This window comes from Vicugna pacos, chromosome 1 (genome assembly GCF_048564905.1).
Source record: "Vicugna pacos chromosome 1, VicPac4, whole genome shotgun sequence".
NCBI classification, from domain to species: Eukaryota; Metazoa; Chordata; class Mammalia; order Artiodactyla; family Camelidae; genus Vicugna; species Vicugna pacos.
The window spans coordinates 38,694,471-38,715,207 of NC_132987.1; the positions used below are offsets into that span (position 1 = coordinate 38,694,471).

The window sequence follows — 20,737 nt, forward strand, 5'->3', positions numbered from 1 at the left end:
GCTTTCCTAAGTGCTCCAAAACTCATTTAATCTTCACAACTCACAATAAGCCTATGGGATCTTTTTATTGTTATTTCATTGATGAGGACTACAAGGCACTAAGAAGTGAAGTGATTTCCCAAGTTACACAGTAAAGTGATGGGGGAAGCAGTCTGATCAAGAGACGTTACTCTTATGTCATTGCTTACTTCTATAAAGCCATATAGATATATTCTACAAATCTACATACTGTATAGTATCTACTACATAACTACTATGAAATTAACAAGGTTAACCAAACCTAATGTTGGCTTAGTAACATTATGATGAATCATTTGAGGTTGGGAAACAGAACCATGTAGATAATGATGGAGGCAACTCATTCCCACCAAAACTTAAAACTTGCTGTTGAAAACTTAAAATTAACCATATCCTGTTTCTTTTCACATCATCACCCCTTTGCTATGCCTTAATGTGAGAGCAGGAGGAAAGTATAATCAGTTACCAAGAAGTTTTTCTATTTAATACTTAATATAAATACTCATTGATATTAATGAAATTTAATACTGTGCATATCTGAGGAGTCCAGTAGAGAATAAAATGCAATTCATATATCCCCTCACAGGCCATAGTCCATCTTATTTAATTTTCTGTAGAAGGAGGTGGAGGGTGTATGTAGAAGGCAGAGGCAGAGTGACATCATTCAAAACCTAGGATAAAAAGGAGGGTGACAAGGAAAGTGACCTTGCAAGCCTATCCTCATAGACAGTCATCTCAAATGGAAGGAGCCACCTACTTCCTTTCCCTACTAAGAGTACAAGCAGATGCTGGAAAAATTCTAATGTGTTACAGTACAAACAAAAACCTCAATATTTTATTTCCAATTAATTATTTTGTTATCTTAACTTTTCATCTTCCAGGGCCTAATTGCTAATGAAAACCCTCAAGCATTCAAGAGTACCCTGATATAAGCCTACCTCAATGCTATTCTAGTTCTGCCAACACCAGGAATACAGCTCAGATCAATTAAAAATACACTCTCTAGCAGTGAGGCCCAAGAATGGGAAATTTATGATCTCTCCAGGTGACTGCACTGTGCACTCAGAGCATTCTGTGCATTCTCACTTTACTTCGATGTCGTAACCCCATTTTAGCAGCTGGAATGCAAAGTCAAGAAACTTGGGTTTACTGTGGGGGGAAACAGAAGACTTTGAAGGAAATGGTGACCATTTGCCACCTATGTAGCCCATGTGACATGGCAGAACCTCGGCCTGTTCACCTCTTTAATGTCACTCCGTGCTCTTCTCCTGCCTCTTTACTGTTGTCTGCCACTTTCGTTCTCAGTTCCTCGAATATGCCAAACACGCTGCTGCTGCAGGGGTTTCACACCTGTTAGTCCCGAAGCCTAGCATGCAGTTTTCCCTACTCCTTACGTGCCCAGCGCCGGAGAATTTTATTATATCAACTTAGCCAAGAGGGAATCACGTTTCCCTGAGTTCTCTTCTCTGCATAGGTTCCAAATTAGAAGCAAACACAAAGATACTTGACGAAAGATTTAGAAGGCGAAAGAGGAGCAGCAGATATATTCTGTTCACACCCAGTTGGTGCAAAGAAACTGTGTGCAGGTGCTGTTGTAGTTCACGCAGGTTTTCCTCTTCTCAGCGGGCTCCTCTTGTTAGCGAGGAGCAGCAGCAGAGCCTCCGACTTCTCCAGACACTGCCAGGTCCTCCTCTGGCTTCCTCTACTCCTGTACTAGGTACATATTTAGCTCCACGAAGAGGGTTCCAGCTTCTCCTGAAAGTAACTTGAATCGTTAAGGTTGGTAACTTGGAGGTGGGGGGAAATGACGCAGGGTCTGGTCCGTCCTCACCGGTTCCAGTGTGTCCTCGCTCTCTCCACTTCGCATCCGTCTTCCCAGCTTCCTGCCTGTGGGCTTCAGCCTCCAGCACCAGACGCAAAGATGGAAACCTTACATAGGCTTTGTCAGCTCCCACATCCTGTGAGCTCGAATCCCTATAAGAAATCCCTCATTTATCACTCCCAGTGATGTAGTTCCTGCAAACAAACCTGACTGATAGCTCCAGCTTCTGTTCTCTCTTCAGGCTTCAACTCAAATATCCTCCCTGAGGGGTCTTCCCAGACATCCTTGTCCAGACTGTGCCTCTCCTCACGCCTCTAATTACACTCTGTCTTCTCATTGTGTTCATTTCTTTCCAAGCACTACTATCATTTGTACTTACTTTGTTAAACTTATGTGCTATTTGCCTGCCTCCCTCATTACTAAGTATACTGTATAAGAGAAGGAGTTAGGTGTGTCCTATTTGTCACTTCATCTCTAATGCCTGTTACAGTGCCTGATATACAGCAAATGTTCATTAAATATTTTGTACATGTGAGTGAATAAAAAAATTAATGGATGGATACTTTTTAGAAAGGTAGCTCTGGGGTCATGTGAACAAAGAATTTTAGAAGAAATTGGTGGCTGGCTGACCAGATAGAGGACTATTGAAATTGATAAAGACCTGAAAAAGGGAAGGATGAAAAGATGAGACATGGACAAAAACAAAGATGAACCAGGATGATTTATCTCCTCTATGTTGAAGATGGTGAAAAAGAAGGTAGAACCAAGATAAGAGATTCTTCATCCCATTGAAGAAACAGGATAGCCGAGGGTGATATAAGAAAGGGATTTCTTATAAAGATTTTAATTCACACAATGTGGGAGCTGATTAATCCTATGGAAAGCTCCCATCTTTGCATCTGGAGCTGGATGCTGACGTCAGTAACACAGGTAGTTGGGAAGATGGATGTGAAGTGGGGGAAGTGAGGGCAAACCCAAACGGGTAAGGGTGGATTGGAACCTGCATCAGTTTCTCATTCCTCATTGCTCATGACCATGAGGATGATGATGCTTCAGCAGATTAAAGATGAAGAAAAGGCCTTAAGGAGTCAGATATTGAGTTTGAAGTTTTCAATTCAAATGGAAATATCTGGATAAAAGTCAGGAATGGTGACACACTAATTTAGATGATATTTAGTGATACTATATGAACTCATGACAGTAGTTAAAATTATCCAGGTAGATTGCAGAACTGAGTTAAGAAAAAGTACAAGGAGACCTAAATATTTGCAATGTAAAAAGGTGAGGAAAAATAGAAAACTTAAGGAATCAAAAAAGATTTTCCATGCTTTGAGAATAAAATGAAATTGTTTCAGGTCAGAAAACTGCACAAACACAAGGAGCAGAAAAAGAATCACACCCTTCATTCCTCTGCACCAGCAGCCTCAGAAGTCAGCTAGCAACACTGTGAGTATTTCACATTCTCTATCTTTTTGCCTTTCCCTCAGCCCTCTGCCCAAATATTCATTGTAATGTTCCAAACTCCTTTCAGTAAGTTTACACTTGAGTGGGAAAATTGCATTGTCTTTATCAGTCGCTGTCAAACAGGAAGAGTTTTGCCCCCAAAAGTGCATTTGGCAATGTCTGGAGATATTTTTTATTGCTCTTGGCATCTAGTGGTTAGAATGCAGGAAGCAGCTAGGCATCGAAAGCATCATACAATGCACAGAACAGCAGCCCCTGCCCCCAAACCTGGACTGCCCATCCCCAATGTCTATAGTGCTCAGGATGAGAATCACTGGTCTAGAGAAACATTTTGCAAATAGCTGCTTTTAGAACACAATTGGTGCAAGTTCCATGGAATATCAATAGATTTTTGGCATACACATGTGTATATGTGTGTATATATTTACACACACACACGAACAACTATGTGGTCAAATTAGTTGATAAAAAAGATTAAATAGGTTATTTATCTCAGTGTTCTTCAGAGTCTTTTATATGTTAATGAACATTTTAATTCTCTTAAGTGATATTTTGCATGCCTTGTTTCCCAAACTTAATTGACCTTGGAACCTATTTCTGATGAAACATGTTGAGAAATTAATGTTCTGTAAGAAAACTTCGGGAAACACTGTTTTGGAGTGTAGGAATGAAGTCTTAGGATATAAGGGGCACAATAAGATGAGTAGCACCTACTTAAAAAGTTTACTAAACAGTGAATGTATAGACCTGCCATCTAATTTCATATCTGTTTGGTTTGTTAAGCTAAGGCTAAGAAACAGTTAACTGTGTAGGGCTTTAACTTAGGGCCTAGCTGCTAACAAGAGTTTGATTCTGGTAATCTACACACACACACACACACACACACATATACACATACACACACATATATAAACCTTTAAGAATGTGTTAAAAAATTAAAAACACAATATGTTATACATTTTCACAGAAATGTAAAACAAGAAATATGTAATATAAAGATATAACCAAACCAAAGAATTCAACCTATCAGAGTGATTATTTCAAAATATGTAAATTAAGTAAACTAATCTTATTTAAAATACAAAGCTTAAGGTTATACTAAAAGATAATATTCAAGTTGCATAGAATAAAAATCATACTTAAACTTGAGTATCTTACATGGACTTGGTGTGTCCATAAACACATGTCAAATTTAATCACTGGACAAAGTCCCTAACCAGATTTCAATATTTTGAATTAACTTTGACGTCAGTGGGAAAGCATAAATATGTTCAAATGTGTTTCCATACTGTGATTGCAGCACCATGTTATTGGCACTCTGTTTAAGGCAAGACATCTTATTTGTGAGATGGTACTATCTCTTAGGCCTTATTTCCACTTGGAAAAATAGCATTGGGCCATTGAGTGGCGAGTACATCAGTAAACATAGATTTTTTTTTTTTGGTATCAAGTTCAGATTATTCTGAGATGTTTATGGTATAAATTTTAAAGAAGAAAAGGAAACTCTGGTAAGAATCCAGAAGCAGCCATGAGTGAAGATAATACTAAATGGCCTGGCAAATACAATGTATAAAGAAGGCTTAAAAAAGATGGTTGGCTTATAAAAAAAATTCTTAGGTATGAGTTACTGAAAATTCTATTTGAATTAAAAATAGAACATGTAAAAATGTACTTAAGTTGTACTGAGAAAAAAGGTTAAGCATAAAGATGAACTGTGCTGTTACACACTTGAATCATTCCTGAGATTGATTCTTTTATAGCATTTTGAGGGCAAGAGTCTAAATTCCTAAGCGTGTTGAATTATATTTAGTGCTACTTGGATAGAAGGAAAATGTTACTTATTTTTATCTTTATACAGCCTTCTATGATTTTAATAAATGTTTTTCTAAGTACATATTGCAAGAAGTGGTTAAATAAAAATGACATGCAGCAATGGCAGAGTGAAAGTATATCAAAAGATTTTACCAGGACGGAGGGGAGTGTTTGTGTACATAAGGATAGGGTACCACTCATGGAGGAAGTACATGGAGTTCAGTGCCAGGAACTCAGTATTTTAGGCTATAAACCTTTATTTTTTATGTAGAAGAAATACTTAACTTTGGACAGACTAAAATTAAAATAAGAAGACTGATGCATAAAATCCTACTACCAATACAGTAATTGACAATGGGACATGTACCTGTCACATTTACAAGAATTTTCATTTGGCCTGATCACACATTCTTTTTCAATAATTATGGTTATGTGCAGAGCAAGACTATATTGTTTACCTGGTGAATGTAAAATTATAATACAGTGAATTAGTACACTAGACAGATAAGCCAGTTTATACTGTGGTACAGATTTCCCCTGCTATTCGAAAGTAGAGCATTCTTATGAAAACTTTTGAAGCTGAAATGGCATAAAATGAAGACACATCTTGCTAATAATGCACGAAATAAATAGAGCTAAATCATAGATGCGCACAGATGCAGTTCAAGGCTATGGCAGCTTGATGCTGAGATGCTGAGTGTAATTCTTGGGGAAGGAGCTGGATGGTACCACTTTTGTTGCTCATGGTCTGCTCGCTGCCTCTGTAAGGGCTTGCTGCAGAACAAATGCTGAATGTTTTTGGTTTCACTTTTCACCTTTTCTGTAAAAGGTGGATTTGTTTAGGTTAGCGAAAACTGGTACTAATGTAGGTATTTCATAAAAGTGAAGTAGCATAAAGCGGACTTTAGACAATCTGGTCAAATCTTTAACGCATTAAACTCTAAAATCTCAGTGGCTTAATTTAACCAAGATTCATTTCAGTTTGGAGGTGCACACCTCACTTCTGCTCACAAACAGTTGGCCAGAATTAGTCACGTTGCTTAACTGGAAGAGGGCCAAGAAATGTGGAGATGCATACAAATACTTGGTGAGTTGTAATGACTTTGTCCTGCTTAGATCTGTTAATTATTTAAGGACAGAGGAGAAGATAGGCTGCTGCAATTCCCTATGGTTATGTGGAATTTATCCACGATCAAACAGCTTAAAGAGAAAAGCTAATTCTCCTTCTTCTTAAAGCTCTGCGGGGACATTGTTTACATTTTACTCTGAAATTCTACTTTTTCTGTGATTCAATGTTTGACCATATCACTTTTAACTGGCATAGTCCATTTAATAGGTTTACATTTTAAAACAGTTTACACTAAAGTCAGCTACCTCTTTAAGGTAAATTAACCTGTCTTAGATTTTATTCATTATACGTTGATTTTGTTTTTGAATTGGATGGGAGAGTGAGGGTGCAGACAGAATAAAAAATTAATTAGAAATCCCCTAAATATTTTAATCAAACTTTCAATTAATTAATTACTATTTTATTATTAAGGAAAAGTACAGGATTTAAAATAGTTATACATATATTGTCTTTAATAATTGAGTCATCTTAATTGAATTGAGTAACTCAATATTTAAAAAATTTAAAATTGTTAAACGGGCAGGCAAATTGATCAACTGAAGTCATTCTTTCATTGTTTTCAAACTACAGCTTATAAATTCACTATTTTCTAAATAACATGATTTCTATTTTGTTAAAGACACACAAACTTTCACAAAATACTGTCATTTTGAAAAGATGTCAACAGATGATTTTGTTGATAAAAAAGAAAATACACACACATGCACACACACATCATTTCATGATACGTAAAAATATATTTTTGAAAAATCTGTAATGTATTTGTAGCTCTAATTTAAAAATTATTTTTGACAGGGCAGAGCACTAGTCTTCACATGTATTGGACCATGCATTTTCAGCCAAAGAGCAGTTATATTTCTTAATATCACTAAGCACATTATAATGCTGGAAAGAAACATTGCTGAAAAATTGTAATTTAAATTACAATGAACTCTGAAAAGTCAGAACTATTTAAAAAACTGCTGAAAATTCAAAATCTAAGTAGGTGACTAAACACCTGGCTTAGGAGAAGAATAGAATAATGGGCTAAATAAAGAAGACACTGAGTGTTAAGAATTTAATTCTTGAAAGAATAGACTCTGAAATTATTCCAGACATTTCTGAAACAGTGAAAATAAATTGGTGTCTGTTAAGGACATGTCAGATCCAGGTCTCCTAGGGGGTGGATTTGCTCCAGTTGGACAAAGTGGTTTGTGTCTATCCTGTGTGTCAGTGTTCATGCTATACTGCCTATTAAATATTTTAAATATCATATCTGATATTATCTATTAGTTTACATTTAGTTGGATGAGGTTAATTTGCGCATTTTTGTTTCTCTTACATGTTTGATTGAACTTTTTCTTGCATGTCTGTTCAGTCGTTATGATTAAAGATCCAAGCAATATCACCATTTCTTTTTTATTGACATATAGTTGACTTATAATATTATATGAGTTTCAGGTGTACAACATAGTGATTCAATATTTTTATAGCTTATACTCCATTTAAACTTACTACCAAATAATAGCTATATATCCCTGTGCTTTACAATACATCCTTGTTGCTTATCTGTTTTAATTATTTATTTATTTACTTGCTTTACCAGAATTTTTATTCATAAATTTTTACTAGTTTCATTTTTAGATTTTTTAAATTAATTATTGTTGATATACAGTATTATATGTTTCAGGGGTACAGCATAGTGATTCACAATTTTTAAAGATGATATTCCATTTATAGTGATTATAAAATATTAGCTGTGTTCCCTGTGTTGTACAATTTTTCCTTGTAGCTTACTTATTTTATGCACAGTGATTTGAACCTCTTAATCCCCTGTATCTATTTTATCCATAATAATTTGTAACTCTTAATCTCATACCCCAATATTACCATTTCTTTAACTTAAACTTTAATTTCTTAAAAATTATATTGATTGCAATCAAGGCCTCCTTACTTTTAAATAATTCACAGGTTCATAGACTGTAAGAATCAACTCTCAATAAATGCTTGCAAAATGCAGGACCAGTCCGGCTTCCCAGCCCCCATTGCCTCTTTCGGTTTTACTCCGATTTTCCTTGTCTCCGGATGACTTTTTGTGATGACTTTCCTAGTACTGATTCTGCTTAATATACCACAATGTGTGTATAAATGAAAGCTTGGAATTTAATCCTTCTTTGATTCAAACCTGTTTTTTTCTTTAAATGTATTCGTAGCATGAAACTTTTACTCAAATATTTTTTTTTTACAATGTTTTTCTTTAGTATTTACTTCATTTTAACAGGATATCCCCCCTTGAGGTATGAACCTAGTCTTTTTCCAGCATACATTTATAACTAAAATGTCATTAACTCACTACAAAAAAATCACGAAGCATCTATTAGCTTAAAAGCAGGCCTGTGCAGTGGGATGCAAGAGGAACAGAATACAATCCCTGTCCTTTGGAGATCACAGAAACTTTGTCAAAGGAGGCAAATACTAGGCTGACTATGACCAAGTTTTAGTACTACAGGCACTGGGAGAGAACAGAGGGACGTGGTCTCTGTTAACTCGGACCGGTAATGTCTGAGAGGCCCTCCTGGATGAGATCAAATGTGAATTGAATTTTAGAAGAGGAATAAGAAATTTCCAGATAGAAAAAAGAGCGGAATTAAGAAAATCATACAGAGTACTAGCTCTAATAAGCAACCACCATTTAATAAGTTGGATGAACTGCTCCTCTGTGAGTCATCATGACAGAACCCAAAGCAGGCTTGGGGAGGAGACTGCCTTCTGGTGGAGCCCACGCACCTCTCTTCTTTTAGTTGGGTTGGATGCTTATCGCACGCTGCACTTATTCTTAAAATTGCTCTGTCAGTTGAATTTTTATTATAATTTTATAATTAGTAAAATATTACATAAACAGATGAAGCAGAATAAAATAAAAGGCATTTATATAACACATTATTTGAATGTTTTGGAAAAGATTAAGGTGAGTCTCTGAATATATTGCTATCAATTTAGGTACAGACGGACATTGCTAAAAGATATGGTGAACATTTTTAGAAGTATTTACTATAAAGAATGTTTTAACTCGTGTTGTTTTAAATTAGATTCTTTCTCCACTTCAGATATACCCAAGTTGCTTATGAATGTGGATGTTACAAATCATGTAGTTACAGTGCACAGGCCTACAGTAAAGAAATACACTTAATTCTACATCAGAAGCTCTATTTTAACTTAGAGCACATTGCTTAAAGTATGAATGCATTCTGTTAATTATTCCTCACCTGTCATATTTTTTAAATAAAGTCACTGCAAATTTTGAATTTTTTAGAAAAGAGGGTTTTTAAAAACCAGAAAAAGTAGCAAAACTATGGCCTAAAAAGCCATTGTTGTAGGAAAAAAATGAGAAAATAATGTTTTTCTGTTCTTCTTAATAATTAATTTATCTTGTCATTAGAACATTAAGCAATGTTTAAATCTAAGTTTGGACTAAACGTCTATTACCATAAGGGAGAAAAAGTAATACCAAGAGAAGCAAGTTTTATTGTTTTTTTCAAAGAGAAACACCAGCAATGTCTATAGTGCTCAGAAAAATTACACCAAATGAAAGAGTAATAAAAAATTGTGTCACTATGTACAAAAGATTATTCCCTATTCATAAGTTGTTGGAAGAGAATTTATTCTTTTACTCCATCAATTTATATGCCAAGCATTGTGCAGGTTACTCAGGCTGTTGAGTCAAGAAGAGTTTCTTTCTTCAGGGAGGGAAGATCTGATAGGAGACATAGCAAACAGAAAATCATAACTCTGTGCCACAAATAAGTTCTAGTTATAAATGCTGCACCAGTGTATTAGCTGTCTATTGCTGCTTTAACAAATTACCACAAACTTGGTAGCTTAAAGCAACACAAATTTATTATCTTACCATGCTGAAGTTCAGAAATTTGAAATAGTTAGAATAAAGAACCCCTCTACCACTGATGTCAATCAATCCATTAATTAGCTAATATTTTTAAGGGACTTTCTATTTTCAAAACTCAATAAATGACACTATCTCTGTTCTTGTGGCACTTACAGCTGTTTAGCAGATATCAATAAAATGATCACAAACATATAACATAACAGTCACAGAAGTAAGATCTGTTAAGATGAATCACACGGTGTCATGATAGTAGGGGAAAGACCTGTCACTGGGGACCAGGGAAGAGGAAATTAAATTGTGATATCAAGAAATAATAGGAAATAAACACACAGAAAAGGGGAAAGTGCATTTAATACAGAAAGGAACAAGTAGATGGCCCAGTGCTGAAGACTGAGGTTCAGGTAAGCGATTGAAAGACCCATGTGGTAGGACAGAAACTAGTAATATAAGATCATACTGGGTTTTATTAAACTTTTTGGTTGAAAATTTGAAGCATTTTGAGTAAGGACCTTGAGTTGATCAGCCTTGCTTTGTGAACTGACTGTCTTGGCAGAGATGGGCAAGAGTGAATGCAGAGGGACACGTTCACATGATTGCATTGAAATAGCCCACATAGGAGATTACAGAGGCTTGTTCTGGTCTGGTAAGGAGAATGTGGAGATCAAGAAAGGGGGGTGGATCCTCGAGGCCTGTAAGAGCAGCGATCACAAGGACTGCTAGTGAAAATGGAAGATGAGAGGATATGGAGTGTGAACAGTGATTTTTAATATCCCATCATGAGGAAGTGAATGTGTGCTGATACTCTTCAGACTTAAGTACCACGTAAAGTTCTCTTTGACCTGATTCTTCAGGTTTGTTGGGAGAGGATGAGGAGCTACTTTTTGATTTTCTCTGATTTTGAAGCATTTCTGGTTCTTGTGGTGAGAGGGTGGTAGCACTCAAGTAAGAGACAACAGAAGATTGATAATGACTTAGATTAGAGGATACCCATTTTTTTCAGTACCAAGTGGAATTTTACAGGAGATGAGTTGAAAGATGGTGGGGAGCATTTCACATACAATGGTACTTGGGAATCCTGCAGTTACAGAGCAAGAAACAGACAGGTATAAATCTTTTTCTACTTTCTGGTCTAAAAGCATAAATTTGGAAATGTAAAAGGAAGATACATTATTGAGACAACTAAAAATTAAGAAATTTGGGCCTGGAAGTGGAATGCTAAATTTAAATGTGCAGAGTGGAGGATGTTAGTGTAATGTCAAGGTTTAAGTGCTGCCCGTGGATATAAATGAATTGCACCTGTCATTTGACACTGGCTCTAACTTTTCCAGCTGTGTGACTTCAGACACATGATGTAGATTCTTGGCACTTACATTTTCTACCTGTAAGATGAGGATAACAACAATTGCTCTCTCACAGGCTGGCTGTGAGTTTTAAATTAATTAACATGCAAAAAGTGTAGGAAACACCTAGAATATGGTGAATTCCCTATAAATGTTATTTTTATTATATGCAATACAAGGATTTCCTTATACTTCAACATACCCTAAGTTCAAAAAATGTTTACCCCAGCACTTCACAGAATAAAATAATACAAAATTTTATGACATATTTCTTTTGTAAATCTTTCTCTGAAGGATAAGAAAATAGTCATACTGTACTTGTTAACAACTTAATAGCAATTTCTCAATTGGACTAGAATTCTAGTGGCTATAAATAACACAGTGATTGTCTGCCTGTGATAAGCATTTATTCAGTGTATTGCTGATGTACCCATGATGGTCTCATAACTGCAGGTTTCTTCTTATGATTATTATGATTATTGTAAGTTAGGTGCCACTTGACATTTTCAGGACTAAAAACTTCTTTTTAAAGCAAGATCACAATTAAGCTGACATTAAGTAGCCTCTCCTCAGATGAACACGGCTCTCTGTAAATAAAACTAAAAAGAATAAATACCGCTATTAAACTATGTACTATTCTTTTTTTTCTTTGAGCACACTGATTTTAGTTTAAGGAAAATGGGTTGCTAGAAAAATATATCTAGAAATGTAACCATAAGCACAAGGAAGAATACTTCTAGATTTCTAGAATTCTTTGGTCTTCTGGACACACCGCTGAAGTAAAATACAATGCCTTTTATTAATAGGCCCTTACTAAAAGTGAGGTTAATTACTAAACTTTTCTAAGTCAAAAATAAGTGAGCATTTCTTGTTGAATATATGCTCTGGTTGTTGTATCCTTGAGTTCTTGCTATGGTTTCTAGTGGGTAGATTTTAAGCAGGCTGCTCCCTTAAGCATGGCTGTGGAGTCATGGAAGGTGTTTTTCACTTGTGGGTATTTTTTTTCACTTGTGGGTATTTTTAAATGATCTGCTATTTGTGTTATTGCATATAATCATCATAAGATTCTGGTAAGTGAGGCATTAAGCAGAGGAAACAAATGGCTGGAGATATAAGGCATTTGTCTGCTGTCACATGGCTACTGAGTAGTAGACAGCATTCAAATCCGGGTGTCTATCTGGTTTCAAAGTTTGATTTAATTTTTTACTACATTTGTCTTTATTTCAAGAAGAATTTGAGCTATTTGTAGTAGAGGTTAGGTGTAACTGAGACAAGAGTAAGTTTATTTCTTTTTAAGAAAGGTCTTCAAGTAGCATTTAGATAGCATCAGATGTTTTTCAGGGAAATAAAATGCTCTGTTGGAAACACATGGCATATGCATCCATAGACTTGGTAGTAAGTGGAGCAGGAATTAGGGAAGTTGCAAACGACACTTTTAGAAGTGCACTTGTGATGGATCAAATTCCTAGAGTCTAGAAGGTGGTTGTCATAACACACTTATCAGAAAAGCATTAAGCAATGACAAGTATATGAACAGAAAATTGGTTGGCTTAACATAAATTATGGGGGAAAATATATTAGAAAACCAAGTACAAGAAACAAATGCTTACAAAGACATGACACACTCAAAATGAAAATAAAATTTATTTAGTATTGCTTCAATAACTTATTTTGGTTCTCATTTCAATACACTACTTTAAAAAACCTGTGAGTTTGAATACACTGGCATTTATACTTATACTAGTTTCCTACCTAAAACCATGCATTTGTAGTTTCCCATAGAGCAAAGAGGATTAAAGCCTCTTACATGCATACCGAAACAAGGATTAAGATAATTACAATAAATCACAAAAAATAAACCACTAAATAAACAAACATTTAGAGAACAAGAAAGATCTTAAGAGTTAAAATATTATGGCAGAAATATACAATTCAATAGACTGGGAAAATAATTTGCATGAAGTGTCTGAAAAGTAGAACAGTAAGAAGAAGAGCTGGAAAGTAAGACACTAGAAAAGTTAAAGCATTGACCCAGGATGTCCAATATCTAATATCAATCTATTAAGATTTCCAGAAGGCAGGACCACAAAAAACAAGAGAAGTCACCATTCAATGAGTAATACAAGAATACTGCTGCTACTCTCTCTGCAAATCCCTGGTACCAAAGAATGTGAATTTTATCAAAATTTTAAGATAAGAATATGCCCATGCTATTTAAAATGTTTCACAATGTAAAAAAAGAAAAGAAAATTTAAATCTTTTAAAATAAAACACACACACATCTGTGTCTAACTATAATTTTAAATAAAATGAGAAAAAAGGAAAACATTGATTTGCAATTGGCACAATTATGAGTTAATTGAGCGAAGTTTGTGTAGAAGAATAGAATGCTTAAAAGCTCCAAGGTGAAAGGAAGCATGTATTAGAGTGTACATTAAAAACGAGTGTTAACTGTAGCAAAGACAGTAAGGATGGATTACTGATAGAGGAATAGGCAGAGAGTAGAAAATGCAAAATCTGGTCTTGTTTAGAAAGTTGTCATTAACTACAATAGGAGGGTATTAGAGAGTTGTGAGCAGTGGAAAGAACTGATTGGATGTGTTCAATTATGAAATACATTCAATTATAATAATTTCACCAATTTTGCAATCTTAAAGATTCCTCTTGGTGTCTAATTATGGGTGACAGAGAAAATGTATACTTGCTCATGATAAGGTATCTGATAATGAACCTTGAGTTTTAAGTTACACATAGAACAGGTGATAATTTGTAATGTAATATTTCATAGACAAATAGAAACTACTTACCTAAAGCGCATTACTTCATTTATTTATCAAAACCTGTGATGTGTTCAGCAAGGCACACATATTAATGATATCCTCTTATTCCTCCAATTCCCCTACCCAATATGGCTTAGAAAAGGCAACATTTGTTTTCAACTATACTAAAGAGCAGAAGACTATAAAAAGCCTTTGGATTGTTTTATCAAGGTCATTTTTGTAGTTAGTTTTTCAAACCTTTCTTTCAAAGATCTGATTCTTTCTTACTTTTCCAGGCTTATCTTTTGTCCTTTTATCCTTTATACACCATGGTCTCTTGCTACAGCAATACGACCTTTTTCTCTTCTGCAGGAATTTGCATGTCAATTATACTCTGTATATTGTGAGTTGCTTGGAGTCAAGAGATGATAATGTTTTATCCTATGAGTATTTACGAGATATATGTCCAGCATATTTATTTCTCAGAGACTATACTACATACCAGGAACAAAAAGATATTAAGATCGAGTTTTGTCTTGATTCTAGTAGTATTGTTCTATAGCCAAGTGCTAAATATGTATTTTTGACTGTGTTGTTAGTCACCATCTAACTACTTTTTGAATGAATTTAATCTCAGTTTACTTTTTGATATTTTAAGCTTAAGTTTGAATAAATAGAGCTTTATTCCCAGACAAAAATTCATTTGACATCCTTTTCTTATCAGGGAATATCTCTACATATAGTAGGCAGAATGTTGTCTTCATGACCTTTGCACCTGCTATCACATCAGTGAGAATGGTGCATTACATGGCAAAACAGACACTGAAGACATAATTAAGGTTACTAATCAGTTGACTTTAAGATAGAAAGACTAGGATTATTCAGGTAGCACAATGCAATCACATGAGCCCTTAAATGCAGAAAAGGAAGTCAGAGAGATGTGAATAAAGGGTAAAAATGGTAAATCCGAGATTTGAATCATGAGAAAGACTCCACCTGCTGTTGCTGGCTTGCAGATGGAGGGAACCACATGGTAAACATAAGAAGGAAATAAATTCTGCCAATAACTGATAATCTTGAAAAGCAACCCCAAACCCTAGATTGAATTGCAGCCCTGCTGACACTTTGATCTTGGCCTTGTGATACACTGAACAGAAATTCCATCTAGGCCATGCCAGGTTTTTGACTTACCAAAACTGTGAGGTGATAAATGAATGGTTGTATTTAATCATTATATAACATAAGCTGTTATATTTGTGACTTGTTATATAAAAATAGAAATCTAATATACTGTCTAAAAGGATGTTCATTACTATTACGGTTTTAATTCCTGAGACAACACTTCCGTGTGAAGAGATTCAACCACATGGAAGAATCATAAATGTAATTAAATGTAATTGTATGTTTGATTTGATGAATTATAATTACAACACCATTTTTACTTTTAGCCAAAACATAGTCAATGTATGGACAGTATACAGATTTACATCTGTTTCCATAGAGATTTTGTGTTATAGTAGAAGAAGCCCTGGAAGAGCAACCAAAATAGCTGTTTTCAAGTCCAATAGTTTCCATAATTGCACAGTAATTAGGTTTTATAATCTGTGTAGCTGTCTCAAAAAGGTAAATGGATCAGTGGATAGGGAGGTGGATAGATAGTCAACAGTCTATGTATTTAGATTTTTGAAAAAGTTATTGTATTCTAAGGAAGATTTAGAATGTATTTAGAAAACTCTTCCTTCTGCATAAATGATTCCAGAGGGTTAATATCATTACAGGTGTCTCAACTCATTAAATGCCACTATGTAACTTATATACTTTTTTAAAGCAAACTTGCTCAAGCAGCAAATTCAAAGTGACAAGACTCTTTTTATCATATATGTGGCATTATTAATTTTGCAGCTGCTCCAGGAGATGCTAAAAATAGTATGTCATTAAGTCATAGATGTACACAGTTTTCTAAGGTCTAGATACTCACAAGTCTAAACTCACAAAGAAAAGATAAAGGAATTAAAAAGCTTATTAATATAAATAGTGGAATGACCAAAACATATATTGCCTTAGGCAGTACAGTTATTGGTTAATAACTCCTTATTATGTTATCATCCTTTTATTTTAGCACTTCATTTCTTATCCTTGGATCTGGTAACTTCTTTTTACACTGTAGACCTGTGTGTTGTTTTCCTGGCCAGCAATCTGACCCAGTAATAATTCAACATAATTAATCTAAACTTAAAGGTTTTCACTAAATCTTTATTGATACTGAATTTTAAAAGTTTAAGTTTTTTTTTTCAATGACTTTCAAAATATGCCTATGTCTTCAAACACACCAATCTTTTCTTCTGTGGCATCTAATCTACTATTAATACCAGCCAGTGTATTATTTATTTTGAATATTGTTTTGCAGCTCTAAAAGTTTTATGATCTTTTTTTTAAAAAGCTTTGGTCTTTTTTTGTTATCTTCTTGTTCTCTTCTCATCATCTTCATTGTTTTGTTTATATTCTGAGCATTTGGGACATATACATTAGCTATTATAATACATTTGTCTGCTAATATGCTCATCTCTGTTATTTCTGCATCTTTCTTTTGATTCATTTTTCTGCTGGTTATAGGCCATATTTTTTCCTGCTTCATTGCATACCTAGTAATTTTGTATTGGATCTGGGAAGTATGAATTTAACATTGTTGGATGATAGATTTTGTTTTATATAGATTTGGATTTTTCTCTAGCATGTAGGTAAGTTACTTGCAGATTTGAGACTTTGGGGATGGCTATTAAGCGTTGTGAGGGTGAACTCAGAGAAATCTTTGGTGTGCAGCTGATTCGGCCCAACTTCTAAAGTGATACCTATCCTTGGGACTATCCCTAATGCCACATATATTTAAATGTTTCTCTGCTTTTGGCATTGTTTGAGCTCTAAGATTGGTTTAGAGTGGTGTTACCCCAACCACCTTATGGAATGTCACCCTGCTCAGGTGCAGACTAGTAATAAGGTAAATATTCAAGAAGACCTCTCTGTAGTCCTCTGAGATTCTCTCTGTGCTGGTCTCCTCTACGGTTTTCTTCCCAGCACAGTTGATCCTGCTCTGCCTCTTTGCACCCTGACTTCTGGTTCTTCAGCTCATTGAGATTACTTGACGTTGTTTGGTTTCTCTTTCTCTGCACCACATAAACCGACTTCAGAAAGTAACCTATGTCAAGCAGAAGTCTGGCTTATTTGTTTCCTTCCTCTCAAGGATCATAGTCCTCTTCTGGCTGTTTTCTAATGTCTAATGTGTGTGTATGTGTGTGTGTGTGTGTGTTGAGGTATATATGTTTTTCTAGTTGTTTATTGCAGCAGGGCCATTCTCAGAGCAGTGCTTTAAGGGCAGAAGTGGAAATACCCTTGAAGTCATTTTAAAATGATATCTTTTTCTACTTCTTACACTGAAAGGGTTCAGAAATAATGATATATCATGAACACAAAGATACTCAGTACCCAGATCTTTGCTTTAAAATCCTATTCATTGCTGAAATGAACCAAAACCCCTTATGGCTGATTTCCAATTTCCCATTGACTAATTTTAGACATGGGATAGGGAAAGTAAGAGATGAGGCTGGACATTCTTGTTACACTAGAAAGTTTGTAAAAAAAAGAAATGCTAAAAAAAGATGAAAATATGTCAAAATTTTATAGATACTTGAATAGCTCATATAGACAGCATTTGGGAAACACTTCAGGAATACCAGTGAAACACAGGTGGGCTAGTGATTTACAGTAAAGGTCTTTCTCAAAATGCAGAGCTCCATTGGAGGACTAATTGAATAAATATAGATTTATCCTAGCAAAGCCTAAGACAAAAGCCATCACAAGATAAAAAAGATCCACCAATAATTTAACCACCAGATAGAAAACTTTAACACTCTTCTGATGAAGATAACAAAATCAAGGTTTCCTGCAGTATATCGTCTGTAATGCTTTGTATATAACTGAAACTCCTTAGCCATGTGAAGAAGCAGGAGAATGGAATCCACAGTCAAGGAGAATGCAAGTGAACAGAAACAGATACTCAGATGGCACATTTGTTGGAAGTAGCAGACAAGGGTTTCAAAATAACTATTATATATATATGTTAAATAATTTACAAAAGATGAATAGAATGGTGGAGAGAGAAGGAATTGCAGGACAAATATGAAGTAGCCTTAAAAAGTAACCCCCAAAAATCTTAGAATTAAAAAGATACAATATTTGAAATAAAATTATTGAATGGGAATAATAGCAGGTTGGACACTACAGAGAAAAGAATCGTTGTACTTGAAGATCAGTAAATAGAAACTAATCTCATCTGAAGCACACATAGAAAAAAAGAAAAGAAAAGAAAAAAAAAGATTGCAAATTAAGCAGAGCCACAATGCCCTAGGCGAGAGACGATAACAGTCAGTCTAAAATACATGTATTTGGTGTCCCAGGAGAAGGAGAGAAAATGGGAAAGAAAAATATTAACCCTGGTTAAAATTTGAAAAGCTTTTTAAAACATCAATCCACAGAGCCAAGAAGAAAGGAAATCCCAAGCTGGAGAATTACAATAAAAACCTTACGAGGTTGCAGCATAGTTGAACTACTAAAAATAAAGAGAACATCTTGAAAGCAACCAGTAAAAAAAATTAATAGAAAAAAGGGAGAAAGAGAGGAAGAAACAATAAACAGGACAGCTAATTTTCAGCAGAAGTAATGGAGAGCAGAAGGCAATGAAATGACATCTTAAAGGTGCTCAAAAAAACAAAGCACATTTGCCTAGAATTTTATATACAGTGAAGGTGTTCTTCCAAAATGAAGGCAAAATAGAAACACTTTCAGATAAACAAAACTCAAGAGAATCAGTCACCAACAGAGCAGCATTGCCAGCATCACTACAGGAAGTGAATCCATCTGAAGAAAATGCGACTGGAGATAATGCTTGCCTTATGTGAAGTGGTACAGTATCAATCCAAGGTAGATGAAGAGTCAAGGAAGCATATTATAATCCCTAAAATAACTACTATAAAACCAACTGAAAGAGTGAATAATAAAATGCTACATAGGAGATAAAATGGAATACTAAAAACAGCCCAATATTTTAATTATTTTAACAGAAGGTAGGAGTAGGGGGCAGAAACTGAGGACTTGAGGGCCCTTGACCCAGTGTTCTGCCTCTTTGTTGTGGACTGGACCCTGCTGGCCCCGTGGCAGAAAATCACTAGAGAAATAAATGGCATTCTACAAAAATTGAAGCAGAAGATCAAAATCTGTGTGGTAGGTGGGTTGAACTTTGAGAAAGTGAAGGAGACATTGGGAAATGATGTGGTTAAAAAATATGATTATGTGTTTCCAGGAGATGGCTTGGTAACATACAAAGATGAGAAACTCTCATGGAAACAGAATATTCAAGGTCATCTTGGTGAGGCCCTAATCCAAGATTCAATCAACTACTGTCTGGGCTGCACTGCAGAAATCAGACCCCTAAAGAAGATGGATGGGTTCTTTCATTGAAATTCTAAATGTTAGGTTAAATATGTCTGCTATTAGAAGAAGCAGCAGCCCAAGAACACATGGGGTTCTATGAAGACCATAAGAAAAGACAGAAATGTGTAGATCTATGGGAAGAGTCCGCAAATAAAGGCCTCACATTTTCAGTAGAAGGCAAGATCAGCTCTAATGTCTTTCCTGATGGATAAGACAAGAGATATTGCTTGGGACATGTGGAAAATTATGGTTCTAAGACCATTTCTCACTTTAGAGACAAAACAATGGCTGGTGAGAATGACCATGATATCCTCACAGACCTGAGACTTGCAGGTCATGCCGAGTCTGTCCCTGAGAACACAGCAAGATCTGTGATGAGCTCTTGTCCTAATAGTCCTTTCCCTGGTGGAAAGGAGAGGGAGTCCCAGCTAATGAGCCTGACAGGGTCCTTCAATGGCCAAGTCCAAGGTTGCTCCTTCACGTGCCCACCCACCCCAGGCCAGGTCAGATTCTCCACAGGGTTCAATCATAATGTATGGTCCTGACAGTGATACCCTCACTCAGCAGGAAATCACTGTCTACCCACAAACATGTGATGCCCTCCACCTCCAATGCCAGAAGAATCCAGAAGAGAGAAGGCAGGACTTGTCGAGAATGGCTCAAAGGAATAGCTCCACCAATAAGATTTTATCCCCTAACTCCATATGTGCAATCAGAGTATGCATTTTTTGGAAAACTTCCTCTTATTCTAGAAAGATACAGAACAAGTGTGCCTAGATCCTCCCTCTTTGTGCCTCTTGTGATAAATGTAACAGATACTTATGTTTAAATCCCCTGCATCAATAACAAAATGGGGATTTGTGATGAGAAAAAATGACAGGACTTTTACAGCAATTCAACTCTGGGGCACAAGTTTAAAAATTCCTTCCTGAAATGAAGCTGCACCCTGAGTGTCAGCTTGATGGGACTTTTCAGCCAAAGGGACTGTGATCTTGAGGGCAGTATTAAGCTAAACGACTGGGTGCA

At 35.4% G+C, this 20,737-nt stretch overlaps 1 pseudogene; it reads left to right on the forward strand.

The window, feature by feature from the left end:
- The first annotated feature begins 1,234 nt into the window (after positions 1-1,234).
- LOC102538041 (phosphomannomutase 2-like) lies at positions 1,235-20,256 on the forward strand (annotated as a pseudogene).
- The last annotated feature ends 481 nt before the right edge of the window (positions 20,257-20,737 follow it).